At 45.1% G+C, this 19,298-nt stretch overlaps 1 protein-coding gene across 3 annotated transcripts in view; it reads right to left on the bottom strand.

The window, feature by feature from the left end:
- The window catches only part of PKNOX2 (PBX/knotted 1 homeobox 2), a 624,957-nt gene that overhangs the window by 599,641 nt on the left and 6,018 nt on the right, over nucleotides 1–19,298 (bottom strand). The window lies entirely within an intron of this gene.

Consider the following 19,298-nt stretch of genomic DNA (forward strand, 5'->3'; position numbering starts at 1 on the left):
CCAGAACTGTGCACGCTGCTCCAAATGAGCACTCCTGTAATGCCAGCCCTGCTCCCTCTGCACTCTCCTCACCCTCCGTCTGCCCGATCTCTATGCCCAGGCCATGGGGACCCTGGAGCTGTGAAGAGCGATCTAGAAGAGACAAGGCCCAGTGCTGTAAAGGCAACTGAATGCTCTTCCACATGGGAAGGGGAGAGAGCCATAGACAGAGGGCCTTCCACGCAGGCATCTCCAGAAATGATCTGGGCCATTTTTTATTACAGGCTGACCTAGAGGCTAATGCTGAGTGGGACGTGGAAGAACTAGGGTATGGACCTGCCCAGGAACTCAGCAGCTGGACCTGATTTTAAAGCCTCTCAGACACGGTGGGTTCCAAGATTCAACTCCAATGTGAATGGTTCTGCCTTTGCATTTCACCCAGGAGAGACTTTGGGCAAGAACAGAGAAGGGACAGACAGAAAACGGGGTGAAAACTGAGCTGAGAGGAGGAGAGAGAAAATTCTAATGAAAGAACAAGGCATGAGACCGTCTCCAGGACAGCCACTTCCACTAGCCTATAGCAGCAGGGGGCTGTTCATCCCCCCCAAAAAACCCATCCCAGGCTGCCCTTTGGCTAAAACGCTCATTGTGCCACCCTCTGGGAACCAAAAACCAAAGTCTGCTTTAAAAGGAAAGCTCATAGACTGGCACTAACAACCTGAACACTGCAAACCCCTGACATCTCAGCACACCTCAAACATCGCCAGCACACCGAAAGCAGACAGATACACACACGCCCCTCGAACAATCCTTGCGTGGCCACTGTAAGGCAACATTCAGATGGAAAAAATGTACCCCTTGAAACAGGACAAATATAAACGTTGCCACAGAAAGATGCAAAATGACGTCAGTCTCATAGGTCACAGGAATTAGGACACTTTCTGTCATTTGTATAGGCTGAGGGGCTTGCACTCCCTTTCAGAGAGCTTTAAAAATGTCTAAAACCGTTTACATGCCCCATCCTGGTGGGAATTTGCTGGGGGATAAGGAGCTTGTAATCGCTATTCTAAAATTAGCCGTATAAGCTTGGAGGAGAGTTTAAAAAACATTTTAAGGGTTTTCTAAAGCTATAAAATGCCTTCCGACAAACCTAAAAATGATATATCTAAAAAGACTAGTCTTGCTTCCAACAGATAGCAGCCGTAAAGCAATACACTGCTGATCAGATAATGCAAGGTTCTTGTAGATAATGCTGTTGAAATGAAACATATTTTTGAAGGGATTAAGGGAATTATTTTGAAAAGTTTTGACTTGCTGCTTGATTCCTGGTGCTATTTTGTCAAGAAGCACAATTGTAACAATGAGAATGACTTTCACAATCAGGTGCCTGCAAGGAGCTACAAACTTCATTTCAGGAACATGCTCTCCACAGAGTCTCACGCCCAAACTCCCCTCCGGACCACACAGACCTTGCTTTTGCTTATTTTATTGTTGTACGTTACTCTGTTTACATCAGAAATCTAGAATCATGAAACTCATAGACTCATAGACTTTAAGGTCAGAAGGGACCATTATGATCATCTGGTCTGACCCCCTGCATGCTGCAGGCCATAAAACCGTCCCTACCCCTTCCCTGGACCCTGCTGTTGAAGTCCCCAATCCTGTGTTTTAGTGACTTCAATCGGCAGAGACCCTCCTGCTAGTGATCCCTGCCCCATGCTGCGGAGGAAGGCGAAAAACCTCCAGAGGCTCAGCCAATCTACCCTGGAGGAAAATTCCTTCCCGACCCCAAATATGGCGATCAGTAAGACCCCGAGCATATAGGCAAGAGTCTCTAGCCTGACCCCTGTTAGCCATTATACTATTTACCTACCATTGCTTGGTTTTCCTTGACTACTATGTTTTACCATTAAACCATTCCCTCCATAAACTTATCTAACTTAATCTTAAAACCAGACAGGTCTGTCGCCCCCACCGTTTCCCTCGGAAGGCCGTTCCAATATTTCACCCCTCTGACGGTCAGAAACCTTCGTCTAATTTCAAGCCTGAACTTCCCCACGGCCAGTTTATATCCATTCGTTCTCGTGTCCACATTAGTACTAAGCTGGAATAATTCCTCTCCCTCCCTTGAATTAATCCCTCTAATATATTTAAAGATAGCAATCATATCCCCCCTCAGCCTTCGCTTTGTCAGACTAAACAACCCAAGCTCCTCTAGTCTCCTTTCATACGACAGGTTTTCCATTCCTCTGATCATCCTAGTCGCTCTTCTCTGCACCCATTCCAGTTTGAGTTCATCTTTTTTAAACATGGGAGACCAGAACTGCACACAGTACTCCAAATGAGGTCTCACCAGCGCCTTATACAATGGAGCAGGACCTCCTTATCCCTACTAGATATACCTCGCCTAATGCATCCCAAGACAGCATTGGCTTTTTTCACCGCCATGTCACATTGTCGACTCATAGTCATCCTGTGGTCTACAAGGACCCCAAGGTCCTTGGGGTACGAGAAAATGTTTTTTATGCTACAGAATTGGAAACCCGGAAAACCTGGCCAAATTCCTGTTTACGCTCTGTCTGGCCACAGTTAACGCTGCAAGTTGGGCACGGTGTTGTCTACTGACCATCCTGAACTGTTGCGCTGTGTGGCTGTGCATTTCCAGGGCTGGATCCTCCAAGCACTAGCGCTTAACGAACTGGAGCTGGAGGTGTAATTCCCAGTTTGGTAGCTCTGATCAAGCCAGTGCACTTAAAAATTGCAGCACAGCTGTGGCTGGTTGGGCGATGTGACGAGCTAGCCCCCAAGTGCACAGGTAGGGTTTCAGACAGCAATGTACTTGGAGCAGCCCCGGCTGCATTGCAAGGGTCAGAGCTCCATCTCCAGTGTAGACAATCCCCTCGGACCCACATTAGGTAGGAAGCGTTTGCGGGGGCAGATTTTTAAACTATAAAAGTATAGTTTATAAACTATAAAACCAGAGTTAGCGATAGAAGAAGCGATGCCAGTGTTTGTCTGTAGCTCCCAACCATCCATAATTTGAAGCCACTTGGGAGTGTTCTGGGGGTAAGGTCTCCAGATTCAACCCCAGAGTTGGATCATTCAGGCACTAAAAAGTCTGTAAAGCCTTTGGAATCCATCTTAAAGATATATACACAGACGTTCATTCTCACTGGATCTAATGACACTCTTGTGTCCTTCCCCTCAGGTCTGGGCCTCGGCAGGTTGAGAGTACTGGTCCCTAATGGGGCGTGGGGGCGCAGTGCTAGCTCATTCTTCCCATTGCCACTGTTTTTAATTGCTTGTGGCCAGGGCTGTCGATTAATCGCAGTTAACTCACGTGCTAACTCAAAAAAATTAATCATGATTAATCACAGTTTTAATCGCACCATTAAACAATAGAATACCAACTGAAATTATTAAATATTTTGGACGTTTTTCTACATTTTCAAATAGATTGACTTCAATTACAACACAGAATTCACAGTGTACAATGCTCACTTTATATTATTATTTTTATTAAAAATATTTGCACTGTAAAAATGATAAAAGAAATAGAATTTTCAATTTACTTCATACAAGTACCGTAGTGCAATCTTTTTATTGTGAAAGTGCAACTTACAAATGTAGATTTTTTTTGTTACAGCACTGCTTTCAAAAACAAAACAATGTAAAACTTTAGAGCCTCAGTCCTACTTCTTGTTCAGCCAATCGCTAAGACAAACAAGTTCATTTACATTTACGGGAGATAATGCTACTGGCTTCTTATTTACAATGTCACCTGAAATTAAGAACAGGCATTCACATGGCACTTCTGTAGCCGGCATTGCAAGGTATTTACGTGACAGATATGATGCTCGTTTAAAAAAAATGCATTAATTAAATTTGTGACTGAACTCCTTGGGGGAGAATAATATGTCTCCCGCTCTGTTTTACCTGCATTCTGCCAAGTATTTCATATTATAGCAGTCTCTGATGATGACCTAGCACATGTTGTTCGTTTTAAGAACATTTTCACTGCAGATGTGACAAAACTCAAAGAAGGTACCAATGTGAGATTTCTAAAGATAGCTACAGCACTCGACCCAAGGTTTAAGAATCTGAAGTGCCTTCCAAAATCTGAGAGGGATGAGGTGTGGAGCATGCTTTCAGAAGTCTTAAAAGAACAACACTCTGATGCAGAAACTACAGAACCCAAACCACCAGAAAAGAAAATCAACCTTCTGCTGGTGGCATCTGACTCAGATGAAAGTGAACACTTGTCGGTCTGCACTGCTTTGGATCATTATCGAGCAGAACCCGTCATCAGCATGGACGCATGTCCTCTGGAATGGTGGTTGAAACATGAAGGGACATATGAATCTTTCACGCATCTGGCACGTAAATATCTTTCAACACTGGCTACAACAGTGCCACGTGAATGCCTGTTCTCACTTTCAGGTGATATTGTAAACAAGAAGCAGGCAGCATTATCGCTTTCAAATGTAAACAAACTTGTTTGCCTGAGGGTATGTCTACACTACCCACCGGATCAGCGGGTAGCAATCGATCTATCGGGGATCGATTTATCGCGTGTACTGTAGACGTGATAAATCGATCCTCAATCGCTCTCCCTTCGACTGCTGAACTCCAGCTTGGCGAGAGGCAGAAGCAAAGTCGACGGGGGAGCGGCGGCCGTTGATTCCGCGCCGTGAAGATGCGAAGTAAGTGATTCTAAGTCAATCTAAGACACGTCAACTTCAGCTACGCTATTCTCATAGCTGAAGTTGTGTATCTTAGATTGACCCCCCGCCCCAGTGTAGACCAAGACTGAGTGACAGCTGAACAAGAAGTAGGACTGAGTGGACTTGTAGGCTCGAAAGTTTTACATTATTGTATTTTTGAATGCAGGCTTTTTTGTACATAATTCTACATTTGTAAGTTCAACTTTCATGATAAAGAGATTACACTACAGTACTTGTATGAAGTGAATTGAAAAATACTATTTCTTTTGTTTTTTACAGCACAAATACTTGTCATCAAAAATAAAGTGAGCACTGTACACTTTGTATTCGGTGTTGTAATTGAAATCAGTATGTTTGAAAATATAGAAAACATCCAAAAATATTCAAATAAATGGTATTTTATTATTGTGTAACAGTGCAATTAATCGCAATTAATTTTTTTAATCGCTTGACAACCCTACTTGTGGCGCTAGAATGAAATCCAAGGCAAGTGATAAAACGGCCAGACTGGGTCAGACCAATGGTCCATCTAGCCCAGTAACCTGTCTTCTGACAGCAGCCAGGGACAGGTGCTTCAGAGGGAAGGAACAGAATAGGCAATCACGGAGTGATCCATCCTCTGTCATACATTCCCAGTTTCTGGCAAACAGAGGCTAGGGATGCTCAGAGCATGGGGTTGCATCCCTACCCATCCTGGCTAAGAGCCATTGATGGACCTATCCTCCAAGAACATATTGAATTCTTTCTTGAACCCAGTTATAGTTTTGGCCTTCACAACATGCTCTAGCAATGAGTTACAGAGGTTCACTGTGCATTGTGTGATGAAGTACTTCCTTGTGTTTGTTTTAAACCTGCTGCCTATTAATTTCATTGGGTGACCCCTGGTTCTTGTGTTATGAGAAGGAGTAAATAACACTTCTTTATTCACTTTCTCCACCCAGTCATGATTTTATAGACCTCTATCATATCCCCCCCACCCCTTAGTCATCTCAGGAAACCCCAGCTTTTCTGATACCAGGTAAAATTCAGGGAAGTTTAAACTCAAACAAATTTAAACCATTAATTCTAATGGTGCAGCAGCATCACTTATGTTAATTCTGCCACTGCTACTACAGGAAGCAATTATAGATCAGTTTCCTGACTTTGGGCGATGTGACTTTAATGGCCAAAATCCTGTTTTGAGACGCACTCTTTACGAGCTTAGAGTTGTCATGAAAGAACACACCCTTTAATAGACATGTTTAAAGTAAAGCTGGGATTTTCAGATCTCAGTATTTCACAGGTAAAAAACCAAAGCAATAGCTTGAAAATTGGTAACTGAGCAATTAGATTTAATGATTTTATTGACAGTACAATTGTAGCAGTGGAAAGCAGGCGCACAGCCTGTGCTTGCAGAAAAATGTGGTTTTAATTATAAGTATTTTCATAGTTCTTGCAACAGCTCATTACAGTTGAAAGCTACATATAACACATTACTGATAGCACCTTACTAATCCACTGCAGTTGTATTTCACTACAGCTCCTCACAAACATGGTACTGCAAACTAGTGCATAGGAGCATGCATTTTCACCCTCTGCTCTGGGCTGTGAAATGCCTGTAATTTAAAGAACATTTATCCACCTGTAGACCACACATATTCTGGACATTTTAACCAGCCTTGGACAGTAAATTGCAACAAAATGCAGTTTTCACCAAAGAGGCTTTTAGTTAACGTGTAGGAATGAAGGACAGATTTCCTTTCAGCAGCACAGCTCTGGCACTTACACAACGATCTAATAAGCCTGGTGGCCATACCAAGAGCAGCTCTTCTTTTAGTCACGGACATCCCAGTCAAAGAATACTTGTAGAAATTGTGCCAGAACCATAATCCACGACAAAGGGAAGAACATCAATACTGTTGTCGCAGAGCCAAATTCAGATCTGATGCAATTACATGGGTGAAACATCACTGGCTTTAGAGCTGCACTTGTACAGAGTTTGGATTTGGTCCATCATCTTTGACATACTTAACTAGAATCCTCTTTTAGAAGTGGAGGTGGCACCAACGCAGATGCCCATAGTTATGTGAGGAGAGACACTCGGCATCAGACAACAGCAAAAAAAAATTTTTTTTGAAGTCACAACAGTTGCTTGGAGACTGCCATGGGGTGGAGAGAGAGAGAGAGAGAGAATTCTGATGGTGACTCTTCCTGCATTTGCCAGAATTTCTGCCACCTGCAGACTTTCAAAGTCCTGATTCGTGTGAAGCAGCAGCATGAATGATGGCCAGTCATCAGAGTGGGGTAAGAACAACACTGTCTAGACTAGAGCAACTGGGCAACAGGGTCCTCAGACTACAAGGAACTAGAGTCACAGGAGTTTAAGGTGAAAGACACTTGTGCATCCATCCCATCCCACGGGGTCATGGACCTGTCTCTAATGCACCCTCCATTGTAGTTCTACAGATCCCAAGCAAGGAGACTTTTGCCATTTCCTCTAGGAGATGAAGCCACAGCCTGATCCACGTTACTGTCAGAAAGTACTTCTTGACATTCACAGTGTTGCCAGCACTCTTGATTATGTTTTTCTTAAAGTCCCAGATCCCAGAGCCAGGTGACCACATGAGAAGCGTGGCTTTAACTGAAGAAAAGAATACGTTTCTTGCCCTTGTGAGTGTGCAGAAACAAAAGCTTGAAACATACCAAACATTAGACTCCCTCCAATCAGAGGGAGAGAATTCTTAGAATAGAGCTTAAGTATCTTGTCAATCAGAAAGGGCATTACGGAAGAGCAACTCTGACCAAAAGACAATGTTTTGGCACTATCACCCTGGCAAGCCTTTTAAAAAAAAATAATTGCACAGTTCTTTCCAAGGGCTGTACATCTACATGCCTGCAGATATTTAACAAGTGCTAATTCAAACATTCACGAACGTTAGATCCTAACAAGATAGCTGACAACTGTTTAATTTAATTCACCAACTTTACTTTGTACGGTGTCAGCTCTGGCTGGGAGACATGGGAGCGTGAAGAGTTCCAAAGCACAAACCAATGAAATCAGCGAGGGAGCCAAGACAACATTCTGATACCATTTACATGGCTGTGAAACCAGAGTAACTCCATTGAAGTCACTGGCGTTTCTCCAGATTTATAGTACTGTAATGAGTTCAGCACGTGCCATTTTCTACCAGGCTGCGTGTTGTGCTGCAGGAAAGGTGAGGTTCTGACAGGGCTGTTCGGAAGCAGACACGTGCATGCTCTGACCAACGGCAGCTGTTTCCTACCAGCATTAGAAAGGCTAGTTTCTGCTGGGGATTGCCTTGAGAAACAGCTCAATGGAGATCTCATCAAACTACCTGCTTTTCTGGTGCTGCCCCATCTCCAAATGTTGGTGTGAAAATCCATCAGTTCCTTGCAATTACCACAAAGAAGAACTACAGTGCAGTCCTTAGTGACAAAAAGTGGCTTTAAACATCATCTGAGCTGTGACAGGGACACATTAATTCCTCCTCTGACTAGGGGAAAAGCTGTCTGCAGTGTTGTTGTAGCCGTGCTGGTCCCAGGATATTAGCGAGAGGAGGTGGGTGAGGCAATATCTTTTATTAGACCAACTTCTGTTGGTGAAAGACAAGCGTTTGCTCTACCCAGGGAAAAAGCTGTCAATTATTCTCACGGACCACAATTACTTTCTCTCCTTCTTACTGTTATTTTGAGTTGGAATCTTAACAGTCTGACTAATGATGCCATGAAATAATTTTTTTCTAATTAGAGGGCATTTGTTCTTAACGGGATTCCAATTCCAATTCTCATTAGGGGGAAATCTGCTCTGTGTGTACTAATCACATATTTAGTCTCTTCTACAGCTCTGTAAAAGCTCTCCAGGATCAGTCTAATGATCATTACGACCCTCAGTTTGGTGGAGGGTGGTTGCAAAATGACTTGAGAATTGAATTATTCAATCACACATGTGAAATTAGCTTGAACCTAGAGCACCTAGCCCTGAACAATTAAAGATGCTCCTGACTTATGCTCACATAAACCTACTGGGGGGTGGTATGAAGGCCAGAAATGCCTCTGTGCTGGTTGCTTAGAAAGAAGTCCCTTATCGCTCAGATCCCAACACCATACAAGATGTTTTCAGATAATGGGCCATATCACCCCTCTGACTTCTCCCTCTGACAGATGAGAGAAGTAGAAAACCCATTTCAGTAGCTCAAAAACTGTTGGATGGAGAAGAAGCAAGCCTAAGCAGTAGCCCCTTCACCCCCCTCCTGCTCCACTGTCCTTTGCCCAGTCCTGCAGATGCACTTCTGCTAATGTAAACCCTTCTGCAATCCACATGGGACCACTGAGGTTTGGGCGGGGAAGCCACTGGCAGCAGGATGCCAATGGCAGGGGGGTCAAGAAACAGTGCAGAGGAGCCAGCCCCATGAAAAACTCCAGGCCGCTGCAGATCTCCAAGATCTGTTGATCTTGAGACATCAGCCAAGGAAGATCATGGTACCCCAGTCCCCCCAAAGGAACTCTGCACACATGTCCAGAGGGACTTAGAGTGCTTTTAGACTTTGTTCTGCAGATGGACATGATCTGGCCCAATCAGCTATTTTGTCCATGCACAAGTGTAGCATGTGCTTTGACACTCCAGCTCCTGCCCTGCTAGTGTCACCAGTGGGCCATAAAGCATAAGCCACCAGCAGGGCAGAGAGCCAAGGGCCAGCGTACTCTGGAACATCTTCAGTGGCCATTTAGGAATATGATTTATCACAGATCTAATAATCTTTGGTCTCCAGAACCTCAACACAAAGATCCCCCCGCCCCGGGGATTAATCTGGGGAATGCTGTTCAGTCTCACTATTTAGAAAGCTCGCATAAGGGCCATTGTTACCTCAATTTACAAGCAATTCTTCCTGGTTTCATTTTGGCTAAAAAAAATAAATGGTGGCAAACCTGCAGCAGCACTATTAGCTTCCTAGGGATGTCCATCCAAATCAGAGAGACACAGATTAAACAAACCCTGCTGCTCTCTGATAGCAGGCTGTGGCTGTCAAAAGTGTCAACAAGGATCATCTCCTTAGTGACTACACAAATAGAAAGAATGAGGATCATCGAGGAGTCCGCATCCTACACTGTGTATAATCCACATCCAATTGCAATCACAGCCTTTCATGTCCTGGAGCAAAATAAGCAGACAGTATAGTTCAGTCTGAACAGTCATCCTGCGACCAGATGCTACGAGAACCCCTTTACTTGTACGTCAGGATCCCAGTCCCAAAGCCCTATTAGGACTGGACCTAATTTCAAATGCAGTTGGGTGAACCAGACCATTTGCCAAGTTCTACTTACTGGCAACATCAAAACACCACAGAGGATGGTCTCAGACCATTTATTGCCATCCTGCTGCTCTTGATAAACAATTAAGTTCACTTGAGTTTTATTTGTGAGATGAACGTTAATCTCCCGTGGCTTTGGGCAGATGAGTTAGGGCTTCAAGGGCAGCTTGAATTAGGCACTTTGAGAAGTTTCCAAGACTTGCAATAAAAAACTACTTCCAATAAATATGGTTGTTCTGTTGAAGGGGTTGAGCCATTTTCTGCTCCTTGTTTATTTCTCACTGTGAGGCTCTCAGACCAGGTACCAGCAGGCATCACTGAACACTGAAAAGTGCATAGCTGGAAACCAATCTGACTCACACGTCTGTTAGTATTGATACAATAGAAATTAGAGTTAAGTGAAGGCGCTCCTAAGACGACAGGAGAGATTCTCCCGTTGGCATAGTTAATGCACCTCCACGAGAGGCAGTAGCTATGTTGACAGGAAAAGCTCTCCAACCGACATAGCGCTGTCTACACTGGGGGTTAGGTGGGTATAATTACGTCGCTCAGAGGTGAGAATTTTTCACACCCGAGTGACATAGTTATCCCAATATAAGTCTGTAGTGTAGACTGGCTTCAGTCAATAAATCTTTAGCTAGTAGTATAGGATTGGCTACAAGAGTTGTCTTGGGTTTGAGATCTGACCTCGGGTAAGTGACTGATCCTTTGGGACTGGGACTAACTTGGATATTGTTGTGATTTTTGGTTTAAGGGACCATCTATCAGCAAGGCAGGCTTGCTCGGGTGGCAAGATAGACTGGAGTGCCCAATGGGACTGTCTGACTCCAGGCTAAGGCTGTATCATGCTTTGGAAGTTCACATTAGTCACTTGGTTGCTGAAATCTAATTACAGAACATACAACCTTTTGGGGTTTGTGCCCTACTTTGTGCCAGTCTGCCCTGAGGTTGGCATCCACGTTCATGAGCCTCTCCAGACAGTTTGACACCCATATCTCACTCAAATGCACAAGGAAATGGGTTTGCTGATTTTCACTTTACCCTTGCGCATATGAAAAAAGAGAAAAAAAAAAATCTCTTTCAAGAAAGTGACTGGGGGCAGGAAAAATGAGGAAGGCAACTCAGCAGAAAGAAAAAGCTGGGATTTATTTATTTTTCAATTATTTTATTTTTCAATTAGTCATTGAATTTTATTTATTTTTAATTTCAGCAGAGTCTTTGTGGATAGAGTTAGGATCCCAATCCGCTAGTTCCAGGCTCCTAACCGGCTTATAGAACTTTTGTCGCCTCCCCATCAGCTCTGACCAGGAAATGCTGTCACCATGGTAACGATGCACTCGTTGTATATTTTATTTATTTATTGTAAGTGGAAGGAGCTACTGGAGTCTGGCATTGTATAAAAGACAAGAAAAGACTCCGGAAAAAAAATTAGAGTCCCAGCTTATTTCTTCGTGCTCCTGAATGTTCTTACTCCCAAGAGCAACCTTTCACAGTATTTCTGCTCATCTAAACTTTTGCTCCTTCTATGAAAAAAGAAAGCGATTCCAAACACTGTATTATCAATTCACCTGTCTAGGCAGGAAATTGCCATCACATGGGCACAGACACCCTAAGGAGAATTGGTTTAGCAGCGTCTGCCACAAAGGCTCAGGACAGAGTTTGGAGTCAAAAGGTGGTGAAATTACACACAAAAGTACGGATTTATCTAACCTGTGCATTTCCCATCCTCTTACAAATCGGAAACATGGAAGTTGTTTAAACAAGACATCAGGAGGCTGGAGGCATTTCATGTGCGTTGCCAGAGGCGATCGTTTGATTTTATCAGTCATAGGGATGGATTATTGAGAATTGGCCTCGAGAGGAGTGACATCATCATTGGTCACTGCCAACTAGCACTGTTGGTCAGATAGCCCACTTCAGCAATATAGCCTGGCACACTGAGCCCTGAGGATCACACTTGGGGTCAGAAATGGACATTGTCTGCCCATGGACTGGGCAATTAACCGTACTGCACCAGAACAGCAATAACCCTACGGCTCTTTTAGATGCCTGGAATAAAGCCGTGCAATGTGGTCATGGACTTTCAGCACTGCCGACCTTCCCTGTCTAAGCGTATTGTTGTTGTTGTATATTTTTCTAGCTATTACAGCACTGCAGGGGTAAGTGTCACTGTCTGGTTTTATGACCAGCTGGAGCAATGTAGAATTAGACTATTATCGGTATTGCGCATCAATGTAAAAATAAAACCCAATCTTTGTTCAGCTGAAAACCAGTCCCAACTGCATAGGCACTAGTTCACACCATTCTGAAACTTACCACACAAACCCTGAACTCTGTCTACATGAAAATAATACATTAACAGCAAACGTCCAGAAGAGACCAATGGTAAATGCGATCACGCAGGTCAAAAATCACCGGAGACCCAGTCTGTACCTTGTGGGACTGCTCCTTCTCCCACAAGGGTCCATGGCAATATTTCCACTGACATCCCAGGTGCAGAGCCAGCCCTGAAGACAGTCCCCTCTGGATAGGTGTTAGTGCTCCACTACCCAAACTTCAAATAAAAGGCTGCTAGGCCCCTGTCCTCTAAAAATCGAAAATGCTGCTGCTATCTTTTTAGGACAAAAATTCTTTAGAGTCCATTCCTGCCATCCTTACTCACAAGGAGCAGCATTGTATCTTTAGCCCCAAGTACTCCGTTCCATTGCAATGGGCCTATAACAGAGGAAGGGTGAGGGAGGGTGTAATCAGGTCCTTCATAATTGTATCCAGCCTACTCTATTGTTCAGTAAAACTGTAACGACATTAGAAACTGGTGAGAGTGCACATAGAACACTGGGAACAGGAGAACCAGATGCCTCCAACTTGGAATAGAGGTTTAGCACCTGACAACTTATATTGCAGTGCACAATTGCCACCAAGGGTTTAGGACAGAAGTAAGAACAAAGCTAACAACTAACTCAATCAAATTACCCGGTCATCACTGCCTGTTTTCCTGCATGTGCCTTCAGCTTGAGTTTTGCCATGGAGCAGAGTCCATTGAAATAAAGCAATCAAATTGCAATCCCCAATTATCAGCCATGGGTAAATCTAAGAGAGTCACACACAGCAGCTTGTATTTCCCATGGAATGGTAGCTGGTGGGATATCATCACAATTTCACGGAATGTTTCTTGACATTCCAAGAGAAAAAGAGAACTCCTCCTCTGTTCCATCAGACAAAAAGAAACAGCTCCATTTCAGAGACTTATGAACTCCTATTTAAAGCAAGTTCCTCCAAATCTGCACAGGATGGAGAGGGCAAAATACAGCTCTCTTGCTGCCGGTCACCCCACCATTGCACCTAGAAACCACTGAGCAACCAGAAAGTTCACTGGCAAGGCAAGGAAAGCACAGGAGTGGGGAGGTGCCAATATACTTGGGTGTTTTGGGCTTGTAACTCACTCAGAGCTATTAATGGTGAGTGAATTTCTCCTGACACAAACTGAACCATTAGATGTGAGCACATGAGGCCAATCTGTATCTTCTAGGAAGAGTTTAGGGATTGAGCAGGATTTGTCTTTGAAACCAAAAGATAACCGTCCCAGGAAGAGACGCACTCACAGTTTGATGATACAGTTCAAAGGATTCACTACAGAGTTTGCCAGAAAAAATAGACACCTCAAGCCAGGTTGTGTTTCGAAACCAAACAAGATCTAAAGCACTCAGGGTTATGCGCAAAGTTACCCAACCTATTGGCAAAAAGTCTCGAAAAAGCAAACTGCCATTTTGCTCAGTGCAACCTGCTCTGAAAGGTCAGGTGGTAATACACTCATCTCATAATAACCAGTACGCCTTTAACTGTATACAACACCCTTCATCCTAGGAGATCCCAAGTTACATGACAGACGAGAGCCAATTTCTGCCTTCCGTTACCCATGCAACCTCACTGTCATTTGGTGTCACTGTCGTGCTAGACAAGATTCAAACTCAAGGCCCTGAACCCTTGTGACCATTAAGTCTCTCATGGCACATCCCACAAAAACAGGAGTATCTTGCATCTGAAGAAGTGAGGTTCTTACCCACGAAAGCTTATGCTCCCAGTACTTCTGTTAGTCTCAAAGGTGCCACAGGACCCTCTGTTGCTAAAAACAGGAGTGTGAATTCCATATTCTGGCTCCATTCCACCATCACTTTCTGCCTCCCTACTTCCCTCAGCAGCTGGAATGGAAGAAGCTATTCTTCACTTCCCCTCCTGAAAAATGGTTAGTGCTGCTGGCATAGGGTGCTGCCTTCCTCTCCAGAATTGACAAGTGAGCCATACCTACATATACACTCCCCAGGCCAAACTCTGCTCTCAGCTGGAGATAGGAAAACTCACCCACCCCTGGAATGCAGCCATGTCTAAGGTGGAAGGGGGCAGCACGCCTAGGTCAAGACTATACCCATTTTTTTAGCAGGGGAAGTGGAGAGTCCCTTGAAACTGCAGAAGGAATGTAGTTGATTAACTCCAGCTGGACTGTGGAGTTAATATCCCTACCGGTGTGAAAAGCACCAGAAGGGCACCAATGGCCACAACGGCCAGAGCCTTGGTTTGAAGTCCCTTTGGGAAGATGGCACCCAAACTGTGCAGGGCAGTGACTCATTATGGACTCAGAGGGAAGACTGACACCAGATGAAATTCAAATGTTGATAAATGCAAAGTAATGCACACTGGAAAACATAATCCCAACTATACATATAAAATGATGGGGTCTAAATTGGCTGTCACCACTTAAGAAAGAGATCTTGGAGTCATTGTGGACAGTTCTCCGATAACATCCACTCAATGTGCAGCAGCAGTCAAAACAGTAAACAATGTAGGGAATCATTAAGAAAGGGATAAATAATAAGACAGAAAATATCATATTGCCTCTCTATAAATCCATGGTATGCTCACATCTTGAATACTGTGTGCAGATGTGGTCACCCCATATCAAAAAAGATATATTGGAATTGGAAAAGGTTCAGAAAAGGGCAAAAAAAATGATTAGGGGTATGGAATAGCTTCCATATGAGGAGCGATTAATAAGATTGGGACTTTTCAGCTTGGAAAAGAGATGACTAAGGGGGGATATGATAGAGGTCTATAAAATCATGACTGGTATGGAGAAAGTAAATAAGGAAGTGTTATTTACTCATTCTCATAACACAAGAAGTAGAGGTCACCAAATGAAATTAATAGGCAGAAGGTTTAAAACAAACAAAAGGAAGTTTTTTCCCCACACAATGCACAGTCAACCTGTGGAACTCCTTGCCAGAGGATGTTGTGAAGGCCAAGACTATAACAGGGTTCAAAAAAGAACTAGATAAGTTCATGGAGGATATGTCCATCAATGGCTATTCGCTAGGATGGTCAGGGATGGTGTCCCTAGCCTCTGTTTGACAGAAGCTGGGAATGGGTGACCGAGGACGGATCACTTGATGATTACCTGTTCTGTTCATTCCCTCTGGGGCACCTGGCATTGGGCACTGTCGGAAGACAGGAGACTGGGCTAGATGGACCTTTGTCTGACCCAGTATGGCCATTCTTATATACTGAATCACTAGCTGTCCCTCAATTTCCCATCCAAGTACAAATCAGACTCAACCCTGCTTAGTATTGCAGATCTGTGGAATGTGCTTGATAATAAAGGGCCAGGTCATGCCTCTGCTTGCCCTGAGGGCTGCTAAACTCCTTCCAGATGATGGCCTTTCACAAAGGCCAATCTCACCCAGTAGAGCCGCACTCCAAGATTACACGGTCATTGTTCAGCCAAAAGCCAGCCCTACATTTGGGACTAAATTTAAGTGGCTTTTGTTAATTCAGGGTACTTTTCTCTGCTCTCAGAACACACTCTGGCCTCCAAAAATGATTTTCTTATCTGTGAGATTTCCTTACAGTGATTGTTACTTAATAAGGAAATGCATTATCTGAAGCATATTTATGTTTGTGCTCAGAGACTGCTGTGTCTAGATAACCTTATAGACCATCCCATAATGGAGTATCCCTGAAATTCTTTGCAAAAATGTCCACTATTGGCCAATACTGCTCACTGAGATGGTGGCCTATACCGGTGTATGTAATGGGGCAGTGGTTTGTATACCTAGGGTTGGCAGATCTTGCACAGAGAAACACTTAAACAGTGTACTGCCCCATTAATGTTTTTAAATTCAATAATTAGCATTATTGCTTCCAAGCAATCACGAATTTAATTTCTTCCAAATATGGAATTTTAGAGACTTCTATATCACACCATTATTCAGTAAGAGTGGTAGGAGTTGGTGGCACATATCAGGGATGTCAGAGTGAGAAGCATCTCAAACTTACTGTCTGCGTATGTTCACTCACATAAGAGGTCACACCCCAGTGTATGGCATGACGCAAGGTAAGTGTCATAACAATCTAAAACTAGGAATCACCAAATGAAATTAATAGGCAGCAGGTTTAAAACAAACAAAAGGATTTCCCCCCCCCATACAATGCACAGTCAACCTGTGAAACTCCTTGCCAGAGAATGTTGTGAAGGCCAAGACTACAACAGGGTTCAAAAATGAACTAGATAAGTTCTTGGAAGTTAGGTCCACCAACGACCATTCGCCAGAATGGGCGGGGCAAGCCTCTGTTTGCCAGCAGCTGGGAAGGAGCGACAGGGGATGGATCACTTGAATGATTACCTGTTCTGTTCATTCCCTCTGAGGCACTTAGTCCTGCCACGAGTGCAGGGGACTGGACTAGATGACTTCTCGAGGTCCCTTCCAGTTCTATGATTCTATGAAAAAGACAGATGCCACATGCCACACAGTACTGCAACCCTAGCCCGAGTTTTGGACAGGCAGTTTCCCTCCTGAGGCTCACTTGCATACCACAGTTTTAGAGAGTTAAAAGAAAACTGGAATCAGTGTGTTTATCCAACGGGGGTGAAGGCTTGAGAGATGACTGCATATTTCTCAGTCTATTCATGCTTTGTTTCTTTGGAAATTTCATAGGGCTGAGCTGACATAACTGGATAAGATTTTCCTTTACATGAGCAATAGCAAAGGAAGATTCTGCCTGCATGTCACAAATGAAAGTACTAGAGTCAAGGTATAATGGGGTGCATTCACCTCTCATAAGCACCCCCTGGCCGAGTGCTTGTGCCTGCACACTCTCTCTGTTTCTGGTGGATCTTCGGTGACTCAGGCCATACGTCCAACAGGTGGCCTATCTCGACACCTTTAGTAAGGTCCCTCGATCTGGAGCCCTATCCATGGGCTTTCTCCTCAGTCAGTCCAACAGGGCCTATCACAGTACCCTGGTTCAAACTGTCTTTCATCCACTTCTGAGCTCTTTCAAATTGTCCCTGCTATTCAAGCAGGCCCAGCCCTGGTGTGTGGCCACATCCCCCAGGGCTCCCTCCTGGCAGATTCTTCACCACTCAGGGCCTTTCCGGCGCCAGCTCTTCAGATGGGCCACTAAAAGAGTTCAGTTCCCCTTCTGGGGTATATCAAAGCCTAGGCCACTTTCCCAGTGGCTTTCCCTCTACTCCAGGTCCCAGCCCAGAAACTCTATACATAGCAGCCATCCACCATGTCCCTTTAAATAAACTGCATTGTTACTACAATTCCCTGGGGCATTTCCCTATGGCTCCAGCACATTCTTCACCCTTCCCTCTGGACCTTGTCCTGGTGGCATGCCAGCCAGCCACGGATACCATCCACTCTCCTCCAGATCTAACAAGGAACTGAATACAGTCTGGCCCCTGCAGCTCTTCTTATATTAGCCTGCTGGGCTCTGATTGGCTGCTTCCCACACAGCCATTCTAGGCTGCTTGGAGGACCTCTCTACTGCCCTTTTCTGGGGAAGGGTGTGGCAGGGCCTCAAGGCCTCCAGCAGGGGGCCTCCAGACCTAGTCCACTCCATCACACAAGGCCACACAGAACCAGCAATAGTATTGATTGACACTCTGCTGCCTGCAGTGTCTGGTGCTGAACCCTGGCTAACTGAAAGTTCTGCAGCTGCACAAAACGGGCAAGCTTTCTAAACCACTGAATTAGACTTCAATGTCTAACACGCGTGGCGGTCTGCTGTACTATTTACTATGTTAATATTTAATTCAGTGCCATGTCCAGCTGGTAATACTAAGCCACTTCTTTCATTTCATCACTGAGAGCTCAGTTTGTGGCAGAAGTCGGGGTTGCAGCACTTAGGGAAGGGTTTATGTAGCCACTAGGAGGAAGCTGTCTTCCTACCAGAGAGTTTGGCAGCTTGAATGGTCAAGGCTGTTGTCCATAGGGGAGGGGCTGTCAATGAGAAAGGAGCCTCTCCTCTCCTCCCCACTGGCTATGGAGGACAGCAGTGATGTGTTGGCTCCTAGCCACTCATTCTCTCCCTCTGGTGGGCTAGGAGTCCCTGTGGGTCTTTCTCCCCAGAGCTTCCCCCATCCTCTGCTGTGACTTCCTAACTCCTCCCACAGGTCAGTTGTCTCAAAATGCGACTGAATGAGGAGCAATGGTGAGGTCAGCACTCTGCACCCCCTGCCAATGCCTTAGCTCGCTCTGGCAGAGCTGGGGGGAGGGAAAATGGATCCTGTGAGCTCAGGCAGACCACTGACCAACAAGCTTCCTATAATCTGCCCAGCAGAGAGAGGACATAACATTGCAGAGCAAGGAAAAAACTTTCTGTAGATCCCTATGCAGACTGGAGCACCCACAGGGAAAAAATGGTGGGTGCTGAGCACCCACGGGCAGCCAGCTCCCCCCGCCCCCCCGCGCCTCCCACCCATGGATCAGTGCCTCAATCAACTGTTTCGTGGCATGCAGGAGGCTGGGAGGGAGGACGAGGTGCTCTCAGGGAAGGGTGTGGAACTGGGAGGGAAGAAATGGGGTGGGGCAGGGATGGGCCCTTGGAGGGAGTGGGGGAGGGGCAAGGGCAGAGCCGGGGTCAAGCACCCCCCCAGCCCTTTGGAAAGTCAGCACCTGTGCTCAAAACTGCAGAAAAGAGTAAGACAGGTGGAAGATCTGGGTGCAGCAGAAGCCAGGGAAGAACATCCCTTGCCCCTCTGTGACGGGGGTGTACTTGTCCCACACTGGAGACAAAGGGGATAAACCCACACTCTGGGCAGAGGAAGCCGCGCCCCCTCGCTCCTGCCGGGCATGCTCCAACTGGAGCAGCATTGTTAAAGGGAGTAGCCCAGCTCAGTCTGGGCTGACCACTGAGGTGGGAGGATGCACGTTGCAGATTCCTATCTGAGAGCTGCTGGAGCCCAAGCCTGCCAGGGTCTGGACACACACTCGGCTACTGGTGGACA

This window comes from Malaclemys terrapin, chromosome 15 (assembly GCF_027887155.1).
Source record: "Malaclemys terrapin pileata isolate rMalTer1 chromosome 15, rMalTer1.hap1, whole genome shotgun sequence".
Classification (NCBI taxonomy): Eukaryota; Metazoa; Chordata; order Testudines; family Emydidae; genus Malaclemys; species Malaclemys terrapin.